This window comes from Amblyomma americanum, chromosome 3 (assembly GCF_052857255.1).
Source record: "Amblyomma americanum isolate KBUSLIRL-KWMA chromosome 3, ASM5285725v1, whole genome shotgun sequence".
Taxonomy (NCBI): Eukaryota; Metazoa; Arthropoda; class Arachnida; order Ixodida; family Ixodidae; genus Amblyomma; species Amblyomma americanum.
Window position 1 is genome coordinate 64,817,454 of NC_135499.1, and position 8,465 is coordinate 64,825,918.

Here is an 8,465-nt window from a genome sequence, read left to right on the forward strand (position 1 = left end):
TGATTTCGGAAGTGAAACACGAGCCCTGGTCACAAAGGATCTCACTCGGAAAACCTATTCGTAAAAACATCTCCACCAAACCTGCCACGGTTGCTGAATCGATCTTTGGCACAGCCACGGCGTCGGGATACTGGGTGGCAAAATCGACGAGAGTGAGAATATATCTATTCCCTTTCACCGATGTGGGCGACAGCAGACCGACAATATCTACAGCCACCCAATCAAGTGGAGTGTCGATAAGAGGCATGCGTCCCAACGGAGCCCTCCCTACTTTGCTTTCGGGCACGTCCTTTGACAGGAGTCGCACGACCTGACATACCTCTTAATGTCCTCCTGCACTCCCGGCCAGTAGAATTCTTCCAGAACTCGATCTGTAGTATTCTTAATGTCCTGGTGCCCCGCCAACGGGCTATCGTGGGCAATGCTTAACACCTGTGATCTACAAGACTTTGGATGTACTATCTGTCGAACCCCTCTGTTGGAAGCGAGATGATAGAGGCGGTACAGCAACACTTTTTCAACAGTATAGGAGTGCGAAGTGCCGTGCTTGCCATGGAACACCTTTCCTACTTTCACCCAACACGCCTTCAATGACTCATCGTCTATTTGCTCTGCTTCTAGCATTTCCTTGGTGAGCCTCATGGGACCAACGCTTAAAACAGTAAGTCAGAAACTTGGGCTTGTTGGATATTGTTTGAACTCATATTTTCTAACGCTTGAACACAAGGGACAAGAACACAAATCCACAGGACGTAAGCTAGTCTTCAACTGTCGTTTATTCGAAAAAAAACATTCAATATAAGACATCTCAATTGCTCATATTCACACACGCGCAGTAGCAACGCCACGTTTCAAGAGCAACAATTCTTTTTTTGATAGATAAACAGATGGGGTGCTGACACATCTTGAACCTTCTTTATCAATGCACATAGCTTCGAAAATTTCCCGTTCCGATTGCGTTTTTAGTGTTCCTAGAATGCTTGTTTCATGTAAGATTGGTGTGCAGGGTACAGGGTCAGGGTCGCCAGGGTACCGTTCTATGAGACAGCATTTGCAGTGCACCGCGAGATTCCCTCTCGCCGATATGGATTCTGTTGCCAAGCGGTGCTCTCTCAGCCTTTCATTAACGCATCTTCCTGATTGCCCAATATAAGCCTTGCCACAAGTGAGCGGGATTTTATAGACAACACCGATTTTGCATGGTACGAATTTCTTTTGATGGTTCGTAGTGCACATTGGCTTCCTTGCCTCGCTGTTCACGAGTGGGCACAAGCGCACTAGTTCCTTCGGGGCAGTCAAAACAAGAACGACGCCACACTTTTTCGCCACTTTTTTTAGACGGTGCGACATGTTTTGAACATACGGCATAGCCACAAGCTGAGTCCGCCGCTGGGGATCGTCACAGGTTTTGTTGCCTCCCAGTTCTCACTTCCTTCAGCAGCTTTTCCGCAACAGATGTCAGAGTTTCCTCTGGGAACCCGGCGTTCTCTAGGCGAAGCTTTTGCAGTCTCACACTTTCTGTGATGCAATGCTCGCACGACTTATTGAGAGCAGCGCGGAAGGCATTCATGGCAATACCCCTTTTTACAAGTTTAGAGTGCGCCGATTGATAACTGAGAATTTCTTTTTTTGCTCTCGGCTGATACATCCAGCAAACACGTGCCTTTTCAAACCTAATGCATATAGCAAGGAACTGCAGCCTCTCGTCGTTCGGGATTTCTGTGTTGAAGGCTAGACCCAGGCTACAGGAATTAAAAACATCAAGCACATTTTTCACCACACCGTTCGGTTTGTCAGACTGTGTTAGATTCACTACTACAAGGTAGTCATCAACATATCTAAAAATGCGTTTAACTTTGTCAGTGTTAATCCCCGCGACAATGTGTTGGTCAATGTATGCTAAAAAGGCAGAACTAAGAACGGGGGCGATGCAGGACCCGATGCAAATGCCATCCTTCTGTACAAATTCTGCACCTTCATGCTTTATGACAGTCGATGACAGGTAAAATGAAACAAGGTTTAAAAGGCTTTCAATTGACATGCCAGTAGAATTCTGATATGACAAAGGGTTTCCACTTTCAATACAGTCGCGCAACGCAATCAAAATTTCCCCCTGCGGCATCGAGTAAAAAAGCTATTTTACATCTACTGAAAAGGCAAAATTAACGTACCTAGAATCTTCGTGGTTCTTAAGATAGTCCACTACTTCATTAGAATTACTAACCAGAAACGGGTCCTCAATTTTGAAGAGACTTAATTTCTCTTGCAAAAATCTAGAAAGGACGCCTTGCCATGACCCTTTCTCCGTTACAATTGTCCTCAGTGGCACATCCTCCTTATGTGTTTTCGCGGAAACAGGCATTAAGGTTATGTAAAGAGAATGGACTGGACAATTTAGGCAAAAAGATAGGTGCCAGTAAGGAAGTGGGATTAAGCGTTTTCTTCTCCGCGAAAACACATAAGGAAGATGTGCCACTGAGGACAATTAATTCCTAAATCTGATGAAGCAGAAAAGTTACAACAGGTCACAGAATGTCGTCCTATCGCACTCAAAAAAGTAGATTACAAAGTTTTCATGAAGATTTAGCCCGTAGACTACAGTCAGTAATTCAAGATATAGTCGGTCCTCACCAGACGTGTGGGATCAAAGGACGCTCCATTGTTACCAATATTCGTAGAGCGAGGTGTGTGCTTGAATGTTGTGATCATACAAATAGCTGTGTATCCATCCTGCGGCTAGATCTTGAGAAAGCATTTGATTGTGTTTCGCACGAAATCCTGTTCTGCATACTCGACCATGTGAATGCGCAAGGTCTATTATTCGCGATGGAGTGGCCTTGGCGTACCCGGGCTGCTCAAAATTAATTGTAAATAAGAGTTTTGGGGCCCCCATTAGCCTGCACCGCTTGGTGCGCAGGGTTGTCCCCTCAGCCCCCTTCTATTCAGCATTTACATCGAAGCGTTGTGTTTGAATATCATGGAAAATGACAAAATTCGTGGCTTCCAGCTGCAAGCGCTGCAGAAGATAAGCTGCTTGCCTATGCGGATGATTTTGCGGTGTTCACTGTGAATCGGGAAGGTAATAATCATTAAGGCCGTGGCATGTGTAAAAGAATTCACCAAAGTCGCCAGCAGTAAAGTGAATTGGTCAAAGTCCCTGGGGCTTTGGCACGAAGAAAGGCCAACGAAGCCCGACAATTTTGCAAACATGTCCTGGGTGACGACCCCAGTAAAGTACTTGGGCGTCCCACTAGACGGTTATCGCGATAGCGGACCGTACTGGAGAGAACAGACGCAAGCCATGCGTGAAAAGGTTGAGAGGTGGAAAGGGCAACATCTGTCAATTTTCGCAAGGGCCACAGTGTGTAATCTGTTTTTTATGTCTAGGCTGTGGTACGTGATGCAAGTGTTGCATTGTGCAAGGATGAACGTACAGAGATTGCACCGGATCTTTGCCGTTTTTGTATGGGCTGCAGGCTGGGAACGATGCAGCCGGACGAATTTGTTTATGCGGGTCAAGGACGGTGGCCTCAGTCTGGGGCACTTATTTCTGCGGCAGATTGTAAGCAGATTTTTTTTTGTGTGCATGATGTAAGCAATCCGGTTTTGCGCACTGTGTGCCAATTAAGGCTCGGAAATGCACTGCCGCACTTTGTTGTCTCAACCGAAAGTTTCTCGGGACGTATTTTTGGTTACTTGAGAGAGGTTGTCGCGTGTGTTCGATTCCTGTCTGTTCGAATTTCGTATGAATATTTATCTTCTGTTAGCAGGAAGAAGTTGTATAGGGATTGGTGCGATGTAGTTCTTCTACAACCTATGCACAGGGCCGTATACAGTGGAGGCCTGGGACGCGACGTACTTAAGCGTGTGAAGGCGATGCAGGTGCCGCCAAGTGCAAAAACATTCTTCTTTAAGTTACATACCGAAACACTACCAGTAAAGAAATTTTTGGAGGGGAAGCATTTATTTCTACCTTGGGGATCACATTGTTTAATCTGTAAACAACCGGAGACATTAGACCACGGTTTTTTTGCATTGTTGGGGAGGGGGGGGGGGGTATACTTCTGGGACATCTTGCAAAGGACTTTAAAAAAGGAATTTCCGCCAGACTCTCATGGTATTCGATACTTGACTGTAGAGAGTGAGGATGGGACACCATTCGACCTTATTACGTTAACGGCCCTCCACTGTATTAGGCGCTCCAGAATGGCAGGATATCATTCCGATCATGATGCACGGCCAGCACGGATATATTTTCAGGAGTGTATGCATAAGTATACTGAAATTCAGAAACTTCCTCCTGAAGCTCCCGAGTGGTCGAAAGATTGGATCCTTTGGTGGCGCTTAGAGAGTTTTAAAAACATGACGAAGCCACATATCACCAGGCGGATAGTGTTGTTAATTATTGTTCATTGTGCCGTGTAAGTGTATTTGTGTATTGTGGTTATTGCTGAAGTCAGGCAATAAAGAAAAAAAAGCAGCCGTGGCCGAGTGGTTAAGGCGATGGACTTGAAATACATTGGGGTCTCCCCGCACAGGATCGGATCCTGTCGGCTGCGTGTCCTGGCTCGTGGGGCCCACTTTTATTCGCACACAAGTCATGCGTGCAAAAGGAAAGAACTGCACTGTTACGGAGACATCCGCAGTCATGGCGTAGTGGTGGATTCCGCATTCGGACGCCGAGACTAACGTACAGGGATCCGCGTCACTCTGGTGTAGAGCGCTCGAGAAGTGCGTACGTGCCTACTTTGCTTCCGGGTCTATTTGTCACTACTTCTCCGCAAGTGTTGCCCCTGGAACCTAGCGGCTGCGACAAGATCTGGATTTGTTTGCACGGAAGTGCACCGCCCGAGAGCTCTACACAAGGGTGACGGAGGCCGCACAGCCCGGTCAGAAGTACACATTCGAAGGGGTTCGCATCTAATCTGTTTAGCGGGGCTCCCAAGCGTATCTAGCAGTCTAATAGCCTGGGAGGATTGTGGACGCGAAGCCATCCCTCTTTCGAGAGACGATCGCTGAATGTGCATAACGAGGCATGCTGCAGGCCTCACATGCAAACCCCCTGAGCCGTATACTTTTGACGGGCACTGTACGTGTGTCATGATTCGTGGGCTCAGTAGAAGTAGCTTCAGCGGCCGAAAAGGGCCGCGCAAACAGGATCTTGCGCTCTGCTGGCCCGAATTATGAAGTGCTTTTGCCACAGCTACCCACAGGATGAGTTGTTTTGAACACACTTTTTTGCATGTCGATGTGTGTGAATGACCATATCGTGAGGAAGAATTCCGTGACACACTGGCTAGCTTAGTTAGGCCTGCTGTGCGAAGTTATTGCCCTGGAGATGTACCAGAAGAGTCACGTATGGCCTCCATGAATTGGAAGTTGTCGGCGCAGTCATCTGAGCACGAGGAAAAAATTAAATTCCATAGCCAAATGACACGGTTGCACGCAGAGTGAGAGCAATGACGTCTAATACGCAAAGCCAGACTATTGAAAACACAATTGGCAGTGGCTTAGTTCGGCTATGCCAGGATATACGTGGCGAGAGGTACGTTTCCCTGGCTGAGCTTGTTGTGGTCACTGTATGTTTAGCAATGAGAGACACTGGACTCCATCTCGGCGGCTATGCGCGGTCTATTACGCTCGGCAGTCTGGCGTCTCCCTTTGGCAAGCCGTTCCTCTCAGTGTTCGGGCGTCTCCGCTGCTCTCTTCGCCTTCTTACGCTCATTCTCTCTTTGTTGAGTAGCCAAGTGCCAGGCGACAACCTCAGGATCGGAAGAGTTAATCTTCTCTTGTCTATACCGCCGTTTAGCAGCGGCTGGACTCTCCTTCTCTGCATGCATGTCAAACGTTAAGATACAGCCGCCCACTACATTTCCGCCTCTTATAGGCAATGTTGCGCATGCGACGCGCGGTTCGGGTGATAGAGCGGCGAGGCGGCGACGAAGCGCCGCTTTAAAAGCGCACGGCGCACCTGGTGCTCCTCTCCTGTTGCCATGGTAACGGCGCATGCGCACAACTTTCCTCTCTCAGCCACCGCGAAATGCTGGACTGGTCGCCGAGAGCAGGTCTCCCTACAAAACTGAATTCCGTTTTCAAGCTATTATTTTTCTTTTTTGCTCTGCATGCTGGTTTAGTCGGTTTATGGGGTTTAACTTCCCAAAGCGACTCAGACTATGAGGGACGCCATAGTGGAGAGGTCCGTATAATTTCGACCACCTGGGGTTCTTTAACGTGCACTGACATCGCACAGTAATATAGGCCTCTAGCACTCCGCCTCCATCGAAATGCGACCGCCACGGCTGGGATCGAGCCCGGGTCTTCCGGGTCAGCAGCCGAGCACTATAACCACTGAGCCACCGCGGCGGGCTGTGCTGCATGCACTTATTGAGATACATGTGTGGGAATGTGCTGAGATGGTGCCCGTGCAACGATGGTTTGCAGATCGGCAGGTTTCCTGGGACATTGTCAAGCATTAAGGAACAGTTCAGTTGTAATTGCATTCTTCACAGGGAGGCTTTCGCATCAAAGTAACTCAGCCAAGAGCTAGCGAGCTTGAGGCCCGCCCGTTGTCAAAGTTGCGAGCTGCATTTAAAAGCAACTTCGGGTTTTATATATTTTTATTTGATAATAAGATCGCATTATTTACAATCCCCTCTCTCCGGTACAAAAAAAAACGGTTTTTCAAAATACCGAGTGGAAGCAAACTGATACCGAAACTGGGTTTCTGACCAAATTATGACGTCACGATATACCAACCTCTGACGTCACTAATATTGTGACAAAACTTATCGTGTGTGCGTTGATTGGCTAAAGTGGCGACTGCAAGCGACAATATGGGTCATCATTTGTAAAGTGACCAAAAAAGTTTGTAATTTTTGTCCTTTAGCAAACGCAGAGCGAATATCAACGAGCGTACCAAACTGTGACGTCACACACGCGATGTTGCCAGTAGGAATCCCTCCAAGTCAGCCCACGAAATGAATAATTCCGTTGCGGCAACAAGACGTCGCCCGGCTCTGAAATTTGGTAAAAATGACCAGAGAGCAGCGAATATTTTACACTGAATGTTTGAATACAATCCGGGTACCAAAAAATGCCGGGGTTGCCCTTTAATAAAGGCGGAAGGCCAGTCACCTTTTCAAAATGTCTTGCCAAGAGATGAACACCGGCACGTGCTCCTACAATGAAACTGTGTTGGCTATCGCGCAGAAAACTGTTGGCCAGGGTTTTATAACGATAGCTACATTACGGTAGCATTTCGAGCCTTCAGCGTGGCGGTGGCACGTGACGGTGGTGGCGCAGCCGCGGTGTGGCGGCGCCGCCACCGCCATATGGTTGGTCACGTGACCAGACACGTGGTGCTGAGCAGCTGCTGCTCCAGCGGTGCGGCGCGCCGCCGAAACCGAGCTGCAACAGCTGTGCACATGCGCTGTGTCAAGTGGAACTGAGATGAAGAAGGAACGCCCAGCGAAACGGAGCGGCGAAAGACTGACTTTGCATTTCAACTGAGCAAGTTCCACTCGGCCAGCTGCAGATATATCGGGTCACTCTAGGTTTGACCAGAGCTAGACCACCGCCAATTTTTTGGGCTCCGAGAGGAAGTGAGCATTTTTCTAGCAGAAGAAAAGGCACGGGGAGCCTTTGGTTCGGTTCATGTGGTTTAACGTCCCCAGCGACTCAGGCTATGAGGGACGCCGTAGTGAAGGGCTCCGGAAATTTCGACCACCTGGGGTTCTTTAACGTGGACTGACATCGCACAGCACTCGGGCCTCTATTCGCCTCCATCGAAATTCGATCACCGCGGACGAGATCAAACCCGCGTCTTTCGGGTCAGCAGCCGAGCGCCATAACCGCTGAGTCAACGCGCCGGCCCCGGTAGAGCCTTCCAAAGACCCTTCGTTCCTCACTAAGCTTGGCTGTCTGTGTGACATATCTGAGCAACTCAATCACCTAAACCCCAAAAGGGCCGGGAGCAATGTATCGTCTGGTGATAACAGTAAGGCACTTTTGTAGTACACTTCAAGGTTGGCCGAATCGGGCGGGAAGAGATTATTTTTCTCTGTTTAAGTTGCCCAGTGCCTTTGAACATCTGGGACAGTATCCACAGCCGGCAAAGACCAGTAACGACACATTTGAGCACAATTATAGGCCGCCTAATGAGTTACTTCCCACGGTCTGTTCGACACACGGCTTGTGGCCCTTTTTCGGCAGATGTAATTTGCTTCACTCGTGCAAGTGTCCACGCTGAAAATAAGCTGATGGAGATTCTAGAAAATGCTTTAAGGAGGTTGTTTGCCACCGTGGGCCTCGAAACATTTTGATTTGGGATGGCTGAAATTTTTCCCTTACTCTACGAAAAGGCTGCAAGATTGCTGTTATACAGTTTCCGATAACATGTGAGCATGCATTTTCAAGACTTGCTTACTTGAAAAGCAAGAATCGCAACCAGCTCGTTGTCAGCGCAA

At 48.3% G+C, this 8,465-nt stretch overlaps 1 non-coding gene across 1 annotated transcript; it reads left to right on the top strand.

Annotated features, from left to right (window-relative positions):
* The first annotated feature begins 4,477 nt into the window (after positions 1 to 4,477).
* Positions 4,478 to 4,559, top strand: TRNAS-UGA (transfer RNA serine (anticodon UGA)). The gene has a single exon. It is a non-coding gene; the product is annotated as a tRNA-Ser (tRNA).
* The last annotated feature ends 3,906 nt before the right edge of the window (positions 4,560 to 8,465 follow it).